Below are 18,543 nucleotides of genomic sequence, written 5' to 3'. Positions count from 1 at the left end.
TTTTAGTAGAGACAGGGTTTCACCATGTTAGTCAGGCTGGTCTCGAACTCCTGACCTTGTGATCTGCCCGCCTCAGCCTCCCAAAGTGCTGGGATTACAGGCGTGAGCCACCGTGCCCTGTTTGACTTTTTTATCCAGACAATTGCTAAAAGATTATTGACTTTAAAGCTGTTTGGGTAAAGAATTGACTGTATTATAGCTTTGGATCATTTTGGATTTTCTACATATATAATAGTATCATCAATGAATAAGTTTGTTTCTTCCTTTTAAATTATTTTATCTTTTTATCCTCTTTCTGATTTATTGGGCTCACTAAGACTTCCATCACTATTCTCAAGCGGTAAAAGTATGCACCCTGTCTTCTTTCCATTTTCACAGGTTTTCAATATATATTATCATTTAGTTAATGGTTGCTAAAAAAATTGTTGCAGCTTTTCCTTACAAGAATAAAGGAAGATCCACTAGTTTCTCTTCACTAATTTGGAAATTGTACAGTTTCTATTCCTTTTTTTTTTTTTTTTTTTGAGACAGAGTCTTGCTCTGTCACCCGAGCTGGAGTGCAGTGGCATGATCTCGGCTCACTGCAAGCTCTGCCTCCCGGGTTCACGCCATTCTGTCTCAGCCCCCTGAGTAGCTGGGACTACAGGAGCCCGCCACTGCGCCCGGCTAATTTTTTGTATTTTTAGTAGAGACGGGGTTTCACTGTGGTCTTGATCTCCTGATCTCGTGATCCGCCTGCCTCGGCGGATCCCAAAGTGCTGGGATTACAGGCGTGAGCCACCGCGCCTGGCCACAGTTTCTATTCCTACAATAATTCCTTAGAACTTGTAAACTGCACTTATTAAAATCTACAGTTAATCCCTATCCTAGTTTGCTGTAATTTGGATATGGTTTCTTTGGCCCTACCAAGCCTCATGTTAAACTGGGATGCCCCATGTTGAGGTGGGGCCTGGTAGATGTTTAGGTTCATGTTAAACTGTGATGCCCCATGCTGAGGTGGGGCCTGTGTGGTGCTGAGCTAAGGCCTGTGTGGTGCCCAGTGCTGAGGTGAGGCCTGTGTGGTGCCCAGTGCTGGGGTGAGGCCTGTGTGGTGCCCAGTCCTGGGGTGAGGCCTGTGTGGTGCCCAGTGCTGAGGTGGGGCCTGTGCGGTGCCCAGTGCTGGGCTGGGGCCTGTGCGGTGCCCAGTGCTGAGGTGAGGCCTGTGCGGTGCCCAGTGCTGAGGTGAGGCCTGTGCGGTGCCCAGTGCTGGGGTGAGGCCTGTGCGGTGCCCAGTGCTGGGGTGGGGCCTGTGCGGTGCCCAGTGCTGGGGTGGGGCCTGTGCGGTGCCCAGTGCTGGGCTGGGGCCTGTGCGGTGCCCAGTGCTGGGCTGGGGCCTGTGCGGTGCCCAGTGCTGGGCTGGGGCCTGTGCGGTGCCCACTGCTGAGGTGGGGCCTGTGCGGTGCCCACTGCTGAGGTGGGGCCTGTGCGGTGCCCAGTGCTGGGCTGGGGCCTGTGCGGTGCCCAGTGCTGGGCTGGGGCCTGTGTGGTGCCCAGTGCTGGGCTGGGGGCTGTGTGGTGCCCAGTGCTGAGGTGAGGCCTGTGTGGTGTCCAGTGCTGAGGTGAGGCCTGTGTGGTGCCCAGTGCTGGGGTGAGGCCTGTGTGGTGTCCAATGCTGAGGTGGGGGCTGTGTGGTGCCCAGTGCTGAGGTGAGGCCTGGTAGGAGGTGTTCAGGTTGTCGGGGCAGATCCCTTGTAAATGGTTTGGTGCCATTCTTGAGGGAGTAACTAAGTTCTCATTTTTTTATTTTTTATTTTGAGACAGAGTTTCGTTCCTGTCACCCAGGCTAGAGTGCAATGGCGCAATCTCGGCTCACTGCAAGCTCCGCCTCCCGGGTTCACGCCATTCTCCTGCCTCAGCCTCCCGAGTAGCTGGGACTATAGGCGCCCACCACCACGCCCGGCTAATTTTTTGTATTTTTAGTAGAGACGGGGTTTCACTGTGTTAGCCAGGATGGTCTCGATCTCCTGACCTCGTGATCCGCCTGCCTCGGCCTCCCAAAATGCTGGGATTACAGGCATGAGCCACTGCGCCTGGCCAGTTCTCACTCTTAGTTCCCAAGAGAACTGGCTGTTGAAAAAGCCTGGCACCCGGGCACAGTGGCTCACGCCTGTAATCCAGCACTTTGGGAGGCTGAAGTGGGTGGATCACGAGGTCAGGAGTTGGAGACCAGCCCGGCCAACGTAGTGAAACTCCGTCTCTACTAAAAATACAAAAATTAGCTGCATGTGGTGGTGGGCACCTGTAATCCCAGCTACTCGGGAGGCTGAGGCAGGAGAATCACTTGAATCCAGGAGGCAGAGGTTGCAGTGAGCCGAGACTGCACCATTGCACTCCAGCCTCGGTGGCAGAGAGACTCCATCTCAAAAAAAAAAAACATCAGGAGTGGTGGCTCACGCCTGTAACCGAGCACTTTGGGAGGCTGAGGCGGGTGGAACACGAGGTCAGGAGATCGAGACCATCCTGGCTAACATAGTGAAACTCCATCTCTACTAAAAATACAAAAAAAAAAAAACAAAAAAACCTGGCACCTTCTCTTTCTCTCTCTTCCTCTCTATCACCACGGGGTCTCTACCCGCTAGCTTCCCTTTGGCTCCCCTTGAACTTTTGCCATGAGCAGAAGCAGCCTGAAACTCTTACCAGAACCAGAACTGTGTCAAACCTCTTTTCCTTATAAATTACCCACCCTCTGGTACCCCTTTATAGCAACCCAAATGGACTAAGACATAGCTACTACAAAGACTGGAATGTTTTAACTTAATTTACTTTCCTTCATGATTTATTTGTTACTATTTTCATGTATTATGCAATTCTACCTTGATTTTACCCCATAGATATTATTATATTACTAAACAATTAGTGGGGTTTTTTGGAGGGGACAGGGTTTCAGTCTGCCACCCAGGCTGGCGTATGGTGGTGTGATCACGGCAATGTCAACTTCCAAGGCTCACGTGATCCTCCCATCTCAGCCTCCTAAGTATCTGGGACCACAGGAATGTGCCACCATGCCCAGCTAATGTTTTTTATTATTTGTAGAGACAAGGTCTCCCTATGTGGCCCAGGCTGGTGTCAAACTCCTGGGCTCAAGTGACCTTCCCAAAGTGCTGGAATTACAGGCAGGAGCCACTGCACCCAACCAATGTTAATTTGAATTTGCTCACATATTTGCTTTGCATTTTTGAATCTCAGTTCTTCCATTTAGCATCACTGTTTTCTGCCTAAAGTCCATTCTATCTTTTATTTTACTCTGACATGGGGTCTCACTCTGTCACCCAGGCTAGAGTAGAGTGCAGTGGTGTGATCTTAACTTACTACAGCCTCCACCTCCAGGCTCAAGTGATACTCCCACCTCAGCCTCCCAAGTAGCTGGAACTACAGGCATGCACCACCGCTCCCGGCTAGTTTTTGTATTTTTTTGTAGAGACGAGGTCTCACCACATCACCCAGGCTGGTCTCAAGCTTCTGGACTCAAGCAATCCACCCTTCTTAGCCTCCCAAAGTGCTGGGATTACAGGCGTTGAGTCACTGCACCTGGCCCCTATTCTTGAGAATTATATTTAGTAAAGGACTGTGTCTTAGCCTGTTTCTGCTGCTATAACAAAATATCTTAGATTGGGTAATTTATAAACAACAGAAAATTATTTCTCACAGCTCTGGGGGATGGGAAATCCAAAACTAAGGCAGCAGCAGATTCAGTGTGTGATGAGGACCTAATTTTCATAGATGGTGCCTCCACTGTGTCCTCACATGGCAAAAGGGACTAACAGACTCCCTCAAGCCCTTCTACAAGGCACTAATCCTATTCATGAGAGTGGAGCCCTCAAGACCTCATCATATTCTAGGTCTCACCTTTTTTTTTTTTTTTTTTTTTAATTGGGACAGGGTTTAACTCTGTTGCTCAGGCAGGAGTGCAGCAGTGCAATCATGGCTCACTGCAGTCTCAATCTCCTGGGCTCAAGTGATCCTCCTGCCTCAGCCACCCAAGTAGGTGGGTCTACAGGCATGCCCCACCATGCCCAGCTAATTTTTTTTTTTTTTTTTTTGCAGAGATGGGGTTTCACCATGTTGCTCAGGCTGGTAAGCCCCACCTCTTAAAACTATTGCATTGGGGATTAAGTTTCAATATGAATTCTGGAGGGACACAAACATTCAACTACAGTAGATAATTTTTTTTTTTTTTTTTTTTTTTTGAGAGAGTTTTGCTCTTGTTGCCCAGGCTGGAGTGCAACAAGTGGCGCCATCTCAGCTCACCACAACCTCCACCTCCCAGGTTCAAGCAGTTCTCTTGCCTCAGCCTCCCAAGTAGCTGGGATTACAGGCATGCACCACCACATCCGGCTAATTTTGTATTTTTAGTAGAGATGGGGTTTCTCCATGTTGGTCAAGCTGGTCTCAAACTGCCGACCTCAGGTGATCCATCCGCCTCGGCATCCCAAAGTGCTGGGATTACAGGCATGACCCACCGCACCCGGCCTAGAGCAGGTAATTTTTCCTGATATAAAGTTAGAAGTCAGGAATTGTTTTACTTTCAGCACAATGAAAATACTACTCCACTGGCTTCTGGTTTCCATCACGGCACTTAAGAAGTCAGCCATCATTCTTACTGCTGCTCAGATAAAGCTGATCTGTCTTTTTTGTTTATTTTAAGATCCCTCTTTGGTGCTTTGTAGTTTTACTCTCCTTTGGCTAGCTATAAATTTTATTTTTATTTATCCTGCTTACCATTCATTTGTCTTCTCAAATCTGTAGACTTCTTTTATTTTGAGACAGAGTCTTGCTCTGTTGCCCAGGCTGGAGTGCTCAAGCCCAGCTCACTGCAACCTCCGCCTTCTGGGGTCAAACGATTCTCCTACCTCAGCCTCACGAGTAGCTGGGACTACAGGTGCGTGCCACCACACTGAGCTAATTTTTGTGTTTTTAGTAGAGATGGGGTTTCACCATGCTGGCCAGGCTGGTCTCGAACTCTTGACCTTGTGATCCTCCTGCCTCAGCCTCCCAAAGTGCTGGGATTACAGGCGTGAGCCACCATGCCTGGCCTAAATCTGTAGACTTCTTTCACCAATTCTGAGAAATTTTAGTCTTTATCTTTCCTAATAATAAATCTGCCTCATTCTCTCTTTTCTCTTTACAGAACATTAAGTAAACATCCATTAGACATTTCCCCTCGATGTCCCATGTTCTAGTCTATGTTTCCCATCGTTTTCTCTGTGCTTCATTCTGGGTAATTCCTTCTGACCTGTTTTCTGGTTCACTGATTTTCACTTCACTGTATATATTTTTTTTATTAAACCTGTACACACTGAATTATTATTTATTATTATTATTGAGAGAGGGTCTTGTTCTGTCACACAGGCTGGAATGCACTTGCGCAATAATGGCTTGACCTCCTGGGCTCGAGTGATCCTCCCACCTCAGCCTCCCAAGTAGCTGGGACTACAGGTGTGCACCACCACACCTGGCTAATTTTAAAAATTCTTTGTAGAGACAGGTTTTCACCATGTTGCCCAGGCTGGTCTTGAACTTCTGGGCTCAAGTGATCTCCCTACCTCTACCTCCCAAAGTACTGCGATTACAAGCATGAGCCATCTCACCTGGCCTGAATTCGTGATATTGGATATTTTATTCTTTATTTCTAGAAGTTCTATATGGTCCTTTTTCAAATATTCTAGATCACCTTTTACTGTTTCTTACAAATATTTTTATGTTGTTAAATATTTATTTCTTTTTATTTTTTATTTTTTTGAGACGGAGTCTCGCTCTGTCACCCAGGCTGGAGGGCAGTGGTGTGATCTTGGCTTACTGCAAGGTCCGCCTCCTGGGTTCACCCCATTCTCCTGTCTCAGCCTCTCGAGTAGCTGGGACTACAGGCGCCCGCCACCACCACGCCCGGCTAATTTTTTGTATTTTTAGTAGAGACGGGGTTTCACCGTGGTCTCGATCTCCTGACCTTGTGATCTGCCCGCCTCGGCCTCCCAAACTGCTGTGATTACAGGCGTGAGCCACTGCACCCAGCCAAATATTTATTTCTTTAAAAATAAGAAGCACACTCAGCCAGCATGCTGGATCACGCCTGTAATTCCAGCACTTTAGGAGGCCAAGGTGGGCAGATCTTAAAGCCAGGAATTCAAGACCAGCCTGGGCAACATGGCAAAAACCTGTTTTTACAAAAAATACAAAGAATTAGCCAGGTGTGGTGGTGTGTGCCTGTAGTCCCAGACATTCAGAAAGCTGAGACAGAAGGATCACTTGAGCCCAGGAGGCGGAAGTTGCAGTGAGCCAAGATCATACCACTGTACTCCAACTCCAGCCTAGGCGACAGAGTAAGACCTTCTCACACACACAAAAAAAGCACACTTTTTTTATAGTCTGTTTCTAACAATTCCAATACCTGAAGTCTTTGAGAAAGTGTTTCTACTGGTTTTCCTGTTTTCGTTTTCTGGGGGTTTTTTTGAGACAAGGTTTCACTTTGTCACCCAGGCTGGAGTGCAGCAGTACAATCATAGCTCACAGCAGCCTCAAACTCATGGACTCAAGCCATCCTCCTGCCTCAGCCTCCCAATATGCCGCGATAACAAGCATGAGCCACCACACCTGAACTGTACTGGTTTTAACTCAGGGTGGCTTATTTTCTTGTGTGCTTAGTCATTTTTGTCTGTGTACTATTAATCACTGTCCTTAAAAAATATCTGCAGGCGGATCACCTGAGGTCACGAGTTCAAGACCAGCCTGGCCAACACAGTGAAACCCTGTCCTTACTAAAAATACAAAAATTAGCCGGACACACGCCTATAGTCCCAGCTACTTGCGAGGCTGAGGTAGGAGAATCACTTCAACCTGGGAGGCAGAAGTTGCAGTGAACCGAGATTGTGCTACTGCACTCCAGCCTGGGATACAAAGCAAGACTCCATCTCAAAAAAAAAAAAAAAAAAAAAAATCTGCAGGGATTCTTTGTATCTTAGGATGAAGGTAACTTCTTCCAGAGAGGTTTTATCTTTGTTCCTGTCAGATGACAAGCCAGAAACACCTTGAATTAAATTCATGCCCGATTTCCCTGAACTACCAGGCAATGTAACCTGGGCTGAAAAATCCTCACAAAGGCCAATACAGAGCCACAATTCTCAGAAACAGGTTTTTTTCCCTTTTCATCTTTTTGTGCTACATTTAGTAAAAAGACAACCAGGTGGGGGCAAAGAACGGTGTGAGGCACATGTGCCTCTAGTCTGCCCTCACACTTGAGGATACAGCCCTTCAGAGTTCCATCAGTGTGGGGAGGGTCTCCTTTAGGCTATTTACCTTGAGAGGAATCGAGTTTAACTACTGTTCTTTTCACAAATCTTCTAAAATCAAAGCCCCACTTTGTCCACATCAGCAAATGCCCTCAGGACAAAAGCAGACTCCATTCTATGGTGTTTAAGTTACCTTTCTGCATTATTTTCAGTTAGATTTTGATCCAAAAGTTCCCTGCTTTTTTGTCAGTTCTTTTATTTATGTTTTTTCATCTAACAATTGTGGCTGTTTTTCTGGAGTGGGGGGTGGGGGAGTAGAAGGCAGTCTAAATAACCTAGCCTAACATTCTCAGAAACATAAAACCTTGCCATTTTTCTTGCAAAATTTATTTGATAACACGATTCTATAATGAAACATACATGCTCTCGTCGCTTTGAGGAATTATTCTACTGTCTACTGGCTTCCATTCATGCTGCTGAGACATCTGTTGTCAACCTCATGTTCCATTTTAGGTAATCTATCTTTTAACTTTACATTAATACCTTCTTTTTGTCTTTGGTGCTATATGATTTCAGTGTATGGGTGTGGTTTTGCTTTTTTCTTTTTCTCTCTTTTTTTTTTGAGACAGAGTCTCGCTCTTGCCCAGGCTGGAGCGCAGTAGCGTGATCTTGGCTCACTGCAACATCCATCTCCCACGTTCAAACAATTCTCCTGCCTCGGCCTCCTGAGTAGCTGGGAATACAGGTGCGCACCACCACGCCCGGCTAATTTTTGTATTTTTAGTAGAGACGGGGTTTCACTGTATTAGCAAGGATGGTCTCAATCTCCTGACCTTGTGATCCGCCCACCTTGGCCTCCCAAAGTGCTGGGATTACAGGCGTGAGCTACCGCGCCTGGCTGGGTTTGTTTTTTTCTAAAAATATTGACTGGGACATATTGTGATTCCTAAACCTATGGATTTAGGTCTTTTATTAGTTTCTGAAAGTTCAAAGCTATTGATACTTTGAATAATACCTCTCTTCAATATTCCCGATTTTTTCATTCTAGAATTCCAGCTACATATTTACTACCATCACCGACCTCTCAGGACTGCACTTTGGATAATGTCTTTCACTATGTTTCACTTTACCAATTCCATCTGCATCTGTGTTTAATCTGTTTAATCCACATATTGAATTTTGGTGGGTTTTTTTTTTTTGAGACAGGGTCTGGCTCTGTCACCCAGGCTGGAGGGCAGTGGCACGATCTTGTCTCGCTGCAACCTCCACCTTTTGGACTCAAGCCATCCATCCACCCAGCCGGGTCATCTTAATTTTTGACGCATCAAAGTGCTCACAGAAATTATACTTGGCCAAGCGTGGTAATTCACAACTATAGTCTCGGCACTTTGGGAGGCGAAGGCAGGAGGATCACTTCGGCCCAGGAGTTCAAAACCAGTTTGGACAACACAGTGAGACCCCATCTCTAAAAAAACTGTTTTTAAATTAGCCATGGTGGGCTGGGTGTGGTGGCTCACACCTATAATCCCAGCACTTTGGGAGGCTGAGGCGGGTGGATTGCTTGAGGTCAGGAATTCAAGACCAGCCTGACCAACGTGGTGAAACCCCATCACTACTAAAAACACAAAAATTAGCCGGGCATGGTGGCTGGTGCCTGTAATCCCAGCTATTCGGGAGGCTGACGCAGGAAATTCGCTTGAACCCAGGAGGCAGAGGTTGCAGTGAGTCAAGGTTGTGCCATTGCACTCCAGCATGGGCAACAGAGCGAGACTCCGTCTCACAAAAAAACATAAAAATATATAAATAAATTAGCCGTGGTGGTGCATTCCTATAGTCCCAGCTGCTCAGGAGGTTTAAGTGGGAGGATCCTTTCAGCCTAGGTGTACATGGTTGTGGTGAGCTATGATCACACCACTGCACTCCAGCCTGGGTGACAAAGTGAGACCTTGTCTCGAAAAAAAATAAAAAATAAAGAAATTAGGCCGGGCGCGGTGGCTCACGCCTGTAATCCCAGCACTTTGGGAGGCCGAGGCGGGTGGTTCACGAGGTCAGGAGATCGAGACCATCCTGGCTGACATGCTTAAATGCCATCTCTACTACAAATACAAAAAAAACTAGCCGGGCGTGCTGGCGGGCGCCTGTAGTCCCAGCTACTCAGGAGGCTGAGGCAGGAGAATGGTGTGAACGCAGGAGGTGGAGCTTGCAGTGAGCCGAGATTGCGCCACTGCACTCCAGCCTGGGCGACTGAGCAAGACTGTCTCAAAAAAAAAAGAAAAAAGAAATTATATTTATTCTAATTTATCCAGCATCTAACTGAACTGCAATGGAAGAGCCTCGTAAGAGTATCTCATATTGCTGGAAGCAGAGGTCCTTCCCTCCCCTTTTCATTTTCTACATAACTGTGTGGTTTGAATGGCAACTGTGACAGTGTCTATGCTGTATCTCACATGTTCCCCGCAAGTGAGACGGAACATATACCTCATTAAATATGTGCCAAACTGTTCCCATTTTGTCAGAATTAAACTTTGGGCCAGGCGCGGTGGCTCACACCTGTAATCCCAGCACTTTGGGAGGCCGAGGCGGGCAGATCACAAGGTCAGGAGTTCGAGACCACCCTGGCCAATATGGTGAAACCCCATCTCTACTACAAATACAAAAATTAGCCAGGTGTGGTGGTACGCATCTGTAGTCCCAGCTACTTGGGAGGCTGAGGAAGAAGAATTGCTTGATCCTGGGAGGCAGAGGTTGCAGTGAGCCGAGATCACACCACTGCACTCCAGCCTGGGCAACAGAGCAAGACTCCGTCTCAAAAAAAAAAAAAAAAAAAGAATTAAACTTGGGCTTGGAAAGACCAAGTAACTTGCTCAAAAACATGCACAGCATCTCAAAACCAAACACAGGAGGATCAAAAACCACCAAAAGACAACAGACCATGAGCACATCTTTTTTTTTTTTTTTTTTGAGACAGTCTCGCTCTGTCGCCAGGCTGGAGTACAGTGACACGATCTTGGCTCACTGCAACCTCCACCTCCCGGGTTCAAGCGATTCTCCTGCCTCAGCCTCCTGAGTAGCTGGGATTACAGGTACACACCACCACGCCCAGCTAATTTTTGTATTTTTAGTAGAGACGGGTTTCACCATGTTGGTCAGGCTGGTCTTGAACTCCTGATCTCATGATCCACCCACCTCAGCCTCCCAAAGTGCTGAGATTACAGGTGTGAGCCACCGTGCCCAGTCAGCATATCTTCTAAACTATGTTTTTTGCTGTGACCCAACTTTGAACTTCCACTTATACAGAACTTTTGTATAAATTACACAATAAAACACAATCAAATTGAAAAAGAAACTTATCTTACCTTCTGTGGAAATCTCTTGTTTAAATCATGTATTCAGGCAAAATAGAAAAACATTTGTGGTTTTTTTCTTGGAGTATATGCAGCTTTAAGAAATTTTTTTTCATTCAGTGGAAGATTTATAATCTCTTTACCTGAAAAATAAGAAGAAAAATCTTATTTTAAGTTCTTCCTTGGTAAAGTTAACTTATCAAAATGGCAGACAACAGGAAAAGGAGGCAGGGCGCAGTGGCTCACACCTGTACTCCCCACACTATGGGAGGCCAAGGTGGCAGATCACTTGAGTCCAAGAGTTCAAGACTAGCTTGGGTGACATGGAAAAACCTCATTTCTACCAAAAAATACAAAAATTAGCCAGGTGTGGTGGTGCGTGCCTGTAGTCCCAGCTACTCGGGAGGCTGAGGTGGGATCACTGGAGCCTGGGAGGCAGAGGTTGCAGTGAGGTGAGATCATGCCACTGCACTCTAGCCTGGGTGACCATAGACTGACCCCATCTCAAAAAAAACCAATAATTACAAAATTTTAAAAATAAAGCAATGGAAGAGCATTTATCATCTGTCCCTTAAATATAAAATTTGTCTTTGATTTCATAATTCAACTAGCAAACATGACAGTTAAAATGATATATTGATAGTTTTTTTCTTTTTTTTTTTTTTAAGAGATGGGGTCTCACTACGTTGCCCAGGGTGGAGAGCAGTAGCTATTCACAGCTCCAGTCCCACTACTAACCAGCAAGGGAGTTTCTGATGTGCTCCATTTCCAACCTGAGCTGGTTCACGCCTCCTTAGGCAACCTGGCGGTCTTCCTTTTCTGGGAGGTCACCATACTGATGCCGAACTTAGTGCAGACACCCAGTTCACGCAGCACATTACAGCCCTCAAGTGATCCTCCTGCTGCAGCCTGCTGAGTAGCAGGAATTACAAGCACAAACCACTGTGTCTGGCTATATTATAACTTTAAAATTCCATTTTATAATTATCCTAGTCCAGGTGAAATAACATATTTAATAATTTGTGGGATGGGTGGAGTATTATGTTTAATTGGCGTTGTCAGGTATGAAGTCCTTCAGAAAATAAAATTTGCTTTAAAAAAGGTCTGATTTTTAGCTCTTGAACCCACTGTCACTTAAATTTCCAATAATGATTAAAAATATTTTAAAATTAGGATTGCCAATACCCTGACCTCTAAAAAGGGTTTCTTAGAAATAGGTCCTACATTTGTGGCCGGGGGCAGTGGCTCACGCCTATAATCCCAACACTTTGGGAGGCCAAGGCGGGTGGATCATGAGGTCAGGAGTTCAAGATCAGCCTGGCCAACATGGCGAAACCCCATCTCTACTAAAAATACAAAAACTAGCTAGGCGCAATGGCAGGCACCTGTAATCCCAGCTATTCGGGAGGCTGAGGCAGGAGAATCACTTGAACCCGGGAGGCGGAGGTTGCAGTGAGCCGAGATCGTGCCACTGCACTCCAGCCTGGGCAACAGAGTGAGACTCCGTCTCAAAAAAATGAAAAGATAAAAAGAAATAGGTCCTACATTTAAACTTTTTTCTTTAAAACATAGCGTGGCCAGGTGTGGTGGCTCACGCCTGTAATCCCAGCACTTTGGGAGGCCAAGGCGGGGGGATCATGAGGTCAGGCATTCGAGACCAGCCTGGCCAACATAGTGAAACCCCATCTCTACTAAAAATACAAAAAATTAGCTGGGCGTGGTGGCAGGTGCCTGTAATCCCATCTCCTCGGGAGGCTGAGGCAGGAGAACTGCTTGAACCTGGAAGGCAGAGGTTGCAGTGAGCTGAGATCGCACCACTGCACTCCAGCCCTGGCGACAGCGCAAGACTGTCTCAAAAACAAACAAACAAGACGTGGCGCATAGTTCTGTGCACTGTTAGTACCTGGAAAGCATCTTGAGAGATCAATGGAAAGCTAAAACATTCTAAATTTAACATGAATACACTTACTTTTGATTCAGAAAATAAAATCAGATCTTTCAAAATAAAAAAAAAAAGTGCCGATCACTGTTGAAGTTGGGTGATGGGTAAATAGATGTTAATTATGTTTTCTCTACTTTTGCATATTTTTACATTTTATATACAAATCAAACAAAAGGTGGGACGTGGTGGCTCACATCTGTAATCCCAGCACTTTGGGAGGCTCAAGTGGGTGATCACTTGAGGTCAGGAGTTCGAGACCAGCCTGGCCAACATGATGAAACCCTGCCTCTACTAAAAACACAAAAAATTAGCCGGGCGTACGCCTCTACTCCCAGAGACTCAGGAGGCTGAGGCAAGAGAACTGCTTGAACCCTGGAGGCAGAGGTTGCAGTGAGCCACTCCAGCCTGGGTGACAGAGTGAGACTCTGTCTCAAAAAATAAAATAAAATAAAAGGCTGCAGTGAGCCACGATCACACTACTGCACTGCAGCTTAGGTAACAGAGTGAGACCCCATCTCTAAAAAAATAAAAAATAAAAATCAAACAAAAAAGATACTCAAAGTGGTGCCAGTAGCCCAGGGATAAGTCAGTGTTACCACCTTCTAGAACAGGTAATACTTTTTATACCTAACATTTCATGATTAAATTAAGCTAAATAACTCAAAATAGGCTTTTCAGCCCACTTTTCTAAAACTTTATACACAGTTTTCAAAATAAAGAAATGTGTTTTCTTTTTTTGAGATGGAGTTTCACTCTTGTTGCCCAGGCTGGAGTACAATGGCGTGATCTCACCTCACGACAAACTCCGCCTCCTGGGTTCAAGCGATTCTCCTGCCTCAGCCTCCCGAGTAGCTGGGATTACAAGCATGCACCACCACACCCGGCTAATTTTGTATTTTTAGTAGAGATGGGGTTTCTCCATGTTGGTTAGGCTGGTTGCAAACTCCCAACCTTAAGTTGATCCGCCCACCTCGGCCTCCCAAAGTGCTGGGATTACAAGCGTGAGCCACTGCACCCGGCCAAGAAATGTTTTTATAACGTTGATCTTGGGCCTGTTTATTCTAATCTTGAGTCAATGATTTTGTAGCATGCATCTTCTTAACAAATTCTACTCAGTGTGAGCTGGAGGAAGAATGGGAGTGTGTCCCTAAACAGCACCAGCATTAGCCAGGTGTGGTGGTGCACGCCTGCAGTCCCAGCTACTCAGGACTGAAGTGGGAGGATCCCTTCGGCCTAGGTGTGCATGGTTGTGGTGAGCTATGATCACACCACTGCACTCCAGCCTGGGTGACAAAGTGAGACCTTGTATTGTGGGCGGCAAGCCACCCAGGTGCCAAGGCAAGAGACTGAGGGCACGAGCTGTTCCAGTATAATAAATAAAATATATAGAGTAAGAATAGTTGTACTAGAAATAGATTATAGATGATTATATGTGAATATTATTAATCATTAGTTTGTAGCATTACTCTTTATTCCAATATTATAATAATCTTTGTTCTACAATTATAACCTAGGAAAAACTAGGCCATACAGAGATAGGAGCTGAAGGGACACGGTGAGAAGTGACCAGAAGACAAGAGTGTGAGCCTTCTGTCACGCCCAGACAGGGCCACTACAGGACTCCTTGGTCTAGTGGTAGCGCCAGTGCCTGGGAAGGCACCCGTTACTTAGCAGACTGGGAAAGACAGTCTCCCTTTCCCGGGGGAGTTACAGAAGACTCTGCTCCACCACTTCTTGTGGAAGTGACACGAGTCAGGCCCACCCGCAGCCATCCAGAGGCCTAAGCGTCTCCCTGTGATGCTGTGCTTCAGCGGTCACGCTCGTGGTCCACTTTCATGTTCCGTCCTGTACACCTGGCTCCGCCTTCTAGATAGCAGTAGCAGAATTAGTGAAAGTACTAAAGTCTTTGAAATGCACAGAAGAAATAATGACGTAAGCTGTTCTCTCTCTCTCTCCGCCTTGGCTACCAAACAGGGAAGGGCTGGCCCCCTGTCCAGTGGACACGTGACTCAGGTGACCTTACCTATCATTGGAGGCGACTCACACTCCTTACCCTGCCCCCTTGCCTTGTATCCAATAAATAACGGCGCAGCCAGGCATTCGGGGCCACTACTGGTCTCCGTGTCTTGGTAGTAGTGGTCCCCTGGGCCCAGCTGTCTTTTCTTCTATCTCTTTGCTTTATGTCTTTATTTCTACGATCTCTCGTCTCCGCACACAAAGAGAAAAACCCACAGGCCCTGTAGGGCTGGACCCTACATTGTCTCAAAAAACAAAACAAAACAAAAAATACAGCAATTATATTTATTGTAATTTATCCAGCATCTAATTGGACTGTAATGGGAGAGTCTGGTAAGAGCATCTAATAATGCTGGAAGCAGAGGTCCTTCCCTCCCTTTTTCATTTTCTACTTAACTGTGTGCCTTGAATGGCAACTGTGACAGCGTAGGAGAGACGGGCAGCTCCAGGCCCACTCCTTAACAGGTACATCCTAAGCATCCACCCCCATCCTCTGCCCACTGCTCCCCCGGCAACATCACAGCCTCCTACACTCTCCTATTGCAGGACATAAGCCTTCTTTTGCCTGTGCCCTCCAGTTAAGATTCTGTCTCAGGAGGGCAGACTTCAATCGCTTTATCATTCCCTCAGCATCTCATTCTATAGCCCTTGATTTTTCTAGGGAAACTTCTTCCAAGCCCTATCCCCATCATCTTTGCTAAATACACCAAATGCTTTGATGCCTACCCAGGAGAAAGCCACCTCTGCCCTCCTATCCAGGCGTCCTCCGCTCCCACATCCCAACCAGAAAGCGGGTCAGCATTCTTCTAGGTGCCCGTGAGTATTTCTACACTAACTTAAGCTTTCATTAAAAAACCTCTGTTTTTTATACTTTTGTTTCTGGCCAAGATGGAACAACAGACCAGATTTACCTTCCCATCTGCAACAACTAAAAACAAAAAAAGGAAAAGCAAAAAGAAAACATAGGGAAGCAATGGTTTTCAAGACACTCGACACTGGACACCAGGCAGTGAAGGGTCCCTGAAAAAAGGAAAACAAATGACAGGAGGGAGCCCTGTAGTTGTCCAGCTTCTGCCTGAAAAGCCAGGCCACAGCCCAAGGAAGAAGAACCAGGCGGAGGCTGGCTGGCAGTCTCCTGACTTGAAAAATCAGAACTAGGAGTCCAGGCAGTCCAAGGTAGCTCGAGTTCACAGGCAGAACACCAGAGAGGGAGGGCACAGCTCACAGCAAATGCTGAAGGATCTACAGAGGACACCTCCCGCTCCGGTCTCCAGCCAAGCGCTGATCAGTGCATGTGTGTAAGGAAGGTATTCAAGCCAGGGAAAGCATCACTCAAAAAGATGAGAGGGGCCGGGTGTGGTGGCTCACACTTGTAATCCCAGCACTTTGGGAGGCCGAAGTGTGTGGATCACCTGAGGTCAGGAGTTCGAGACCAGCCTGGTCAACGTGGTGAAACCCCATCTCTACTAAAAATACAAAAATTAGCTGGGCATGGTGATGGGCACCTGTAATCCCAGCTACTTGGGAGGCTGAGGAAGGAGAATTGCTTGAATCCGGAGGTTGCCGTGAACAGATGAGAGGGAACAATCCTCAAAGCTCACGCAAAGGATACTTCCTCTTCCTGCCAATCGCAGTGGAAAACCTTGTAATTCACAAGGCTTTGGACATAATGCTCAGAAGACACTTGCCTCAGTGGCAGAGCAAAACTAGCCCTAGACTAAAAATTACTCGGGTTCCACCTAACAAAGGTGAAATGCAAGACCTATCAGAATCAAACTGTTTCCAAGTAATTGAACCTCATCCCAGAACAAAGGTCAAGAATATTTATAGGAACACAAAAATGCTCAGGATCCAACAAGATAAAATTCACAAAGTCTGGGCATCTGATCAAAGAGTTCTAGGCGTGCAAGGCAGCAGGGAAAGAAAAATCATAAACCATAATGAGGGGGAAAACAACACAAAACCAACCCAGAAATGACACAGATGAGTTAACAGATAATGCCAGTACAGGGGCTCATGTCTATAATCCCAGCTATTCAGGAACAAGGTGGGAGAATCACTTGAGGCCTGGAGTTTGAGGTTGCAGTGAGCCAGGACTGCACCCCTGCAATCCAGCCTGGGTGACAGAGCAAGCGGAACACTGTCTCTTAAAAAAAACATAATAAATAAAGAATTGATAAGGACATTTAAATAGTTCTTTCTTTTTTTTTTTTTGAGACAGAGTCTCGCTCTTTCGCACAGGCTGGAGTGCAGTGGTGTGATCTCAGCTCACTGCAAGTTCCGCCTCCTGGGTCCACGCCATTCTCCTGCCTCAGCTTCCCGAGTAGCTGGGACTACAAGCGCCCGCCACCACGCCGGGCTAATTTTTTGTATTTTTAGGAGAGATGGGGTTTCACTGTGTTAGCCAGGATGGCCTCGATCTCCTGACCTCATGATCTACCCACCTCGGCCTCTGAAAGTGCTGGGATTACAGGTGTGAGCCACTGCGCCCGGCCTAAATAGTTCTTATAAGTGTATCTCATGCCGGGCACGGCGGCTCATACCTGTAATCCCAGCACTTTAGGAGGCCGAGGCAGATGGATCGCCTGAGGTTCGGGAGTTCAAGACCAGCCTGGCCAACATGGAGAAACCCCGTCTCTACTAAAAATATAAAATTAGCCAGGTATGGGGGTGCATGCCTGTAATCCCAGCTACTCGGGACGCTGAGGCAGGAGAATCGCTTGAACCCGGGAGGCGGAGGTTGCGGTGAGCCAAGATTGAGCCATTACAATCCAACCTGGGCAACAAGAGCAAAACTCCGTCTCAAAAAAAAAAAAAAAAAAAAAAGTATCTCATATGTTCAAGAACCTAAAGGAAAGATTAAGTAGAGACATGGAAGATATACAAAGACCCAAAGAGAATCACAAAAGATTTTTTTTCTTTTTATGCCCACCTTGTAATACCATCACACATAAAAACATTCTTAATCCAAAATAAGGTAGAAAAAGACAAACAGGTAATAAAGAATACACTGTATTTCTCCTGTAAGCCTCTACATGATGACACATTAAGTGGGACCCGCACACAATATAACTTTGGCACTCTTTCCTTATCCCCACCCAATTCTGTAACCATACCAAAACTCACTATCTAAACATGCTGAGTGTCTCTCCCAGCTAACACCTTTGCACACACAGCTCCTCTGACTGGAACGCCTTCTTCCCACTTTCTCTATTTGACAAACTCTTGCCTGATCTTCCTATCTGAAGACCATCTATAGCTACCTTTGTCAACTTTCTGAGTCCCTCCTCAGTGCTCTCACAAGACTGTTTATATCTTTTAGAGAATTATAACTCAGTTTTAAATATTTTTATTTTTAATTATGACATTTTTAAAATATATTGAAGTCCAGAGAAGGGCATAATATCCATGTGATGAGACTTAACAAACACTAACATTTGTTTGTATGTGCCTCCTTCTTAAACAAATGTTTCTAGGACACTGAGGAACCCAGGAACTCAAGCAATCCCCTTCTTCAGAGACAATCACTAACTTGCAGTATCTGTAATTTCATTATTTTACGACTTATATACCTACAAATGGTACATTGCTTTAAATATATATTTCAAGTATGACACTTCTCTCATATACCAAGTTCCCATTTATACAGGGTCGTTTTCCAGGCTATCCATTCCACTGGCCTCACAATAAGTTTGAAAACCTGGGCCAGGCACGTTGACTCACGCCTGTAATCCCAGCACTTTGGGAGGCCGATGTGGGCATATCACCTGAGGTTAGGAGTTTGAGACCAACCTGGTTAACATGGTGCAACCCTGTCTCAACTAAAAATACAAAAAAACTAGCCAGACGTGGTGGTGCATGCCTGTAATCCCAGCTACTCAGGAGGCTTAGGCAGGAGAATCGCATGAACCCGGGAGGCAAAGGTTGCAGTGGGCCGAGATTACACCACTGCACTCCAGCCTGGGAGACAAGAGCAAAA

The 18,543-nt window shown here is 46.1% G+C and overlaps 1 protein-coding gene across 45 annotated transcripts in view; it reads right to left on the bottom strand.

The window, feature by feature from the left end:
- Positions 1-18,543, bottom strand: part of PPP6R2 (protein phosphatase 6 regulatory subunit 2) — a 95,495-nt gene that overhangs the window by 60,612 nt on the left and 16,340 nt on the right. For all 45 annotated transcript variants that reach the window (XR_010125841.1, XR_010125842.1, XM_054470502.2 and 42 more), the window contains exon 2: positions 10,619-10,749. The gene's annotated coding sequence lies outside the window, so the exon portion shown is untranslated. The remainder of the gene's footprint in view (positions 1-10,618; positions 10,750-18,543) is intronic.

Source organism: Pongo pygmaeus, chromosome 23, assembly GCF_028885625.2.
Source record: "Pongo pygmaeus isolate AG05252 chromosome 23, NHGRI_mPonPyg2-v2.0_pri, whole genome shotgun sequence".
Lineage (NCBI taxonomy): Eukaryota > Metazoa > Chordata > Mammalia > Primates > Hominidae > Pongo > Pongo pygmaeus.
This window is presented reverse-complemented; position numbering and strand designations above follow the sequence as displayed.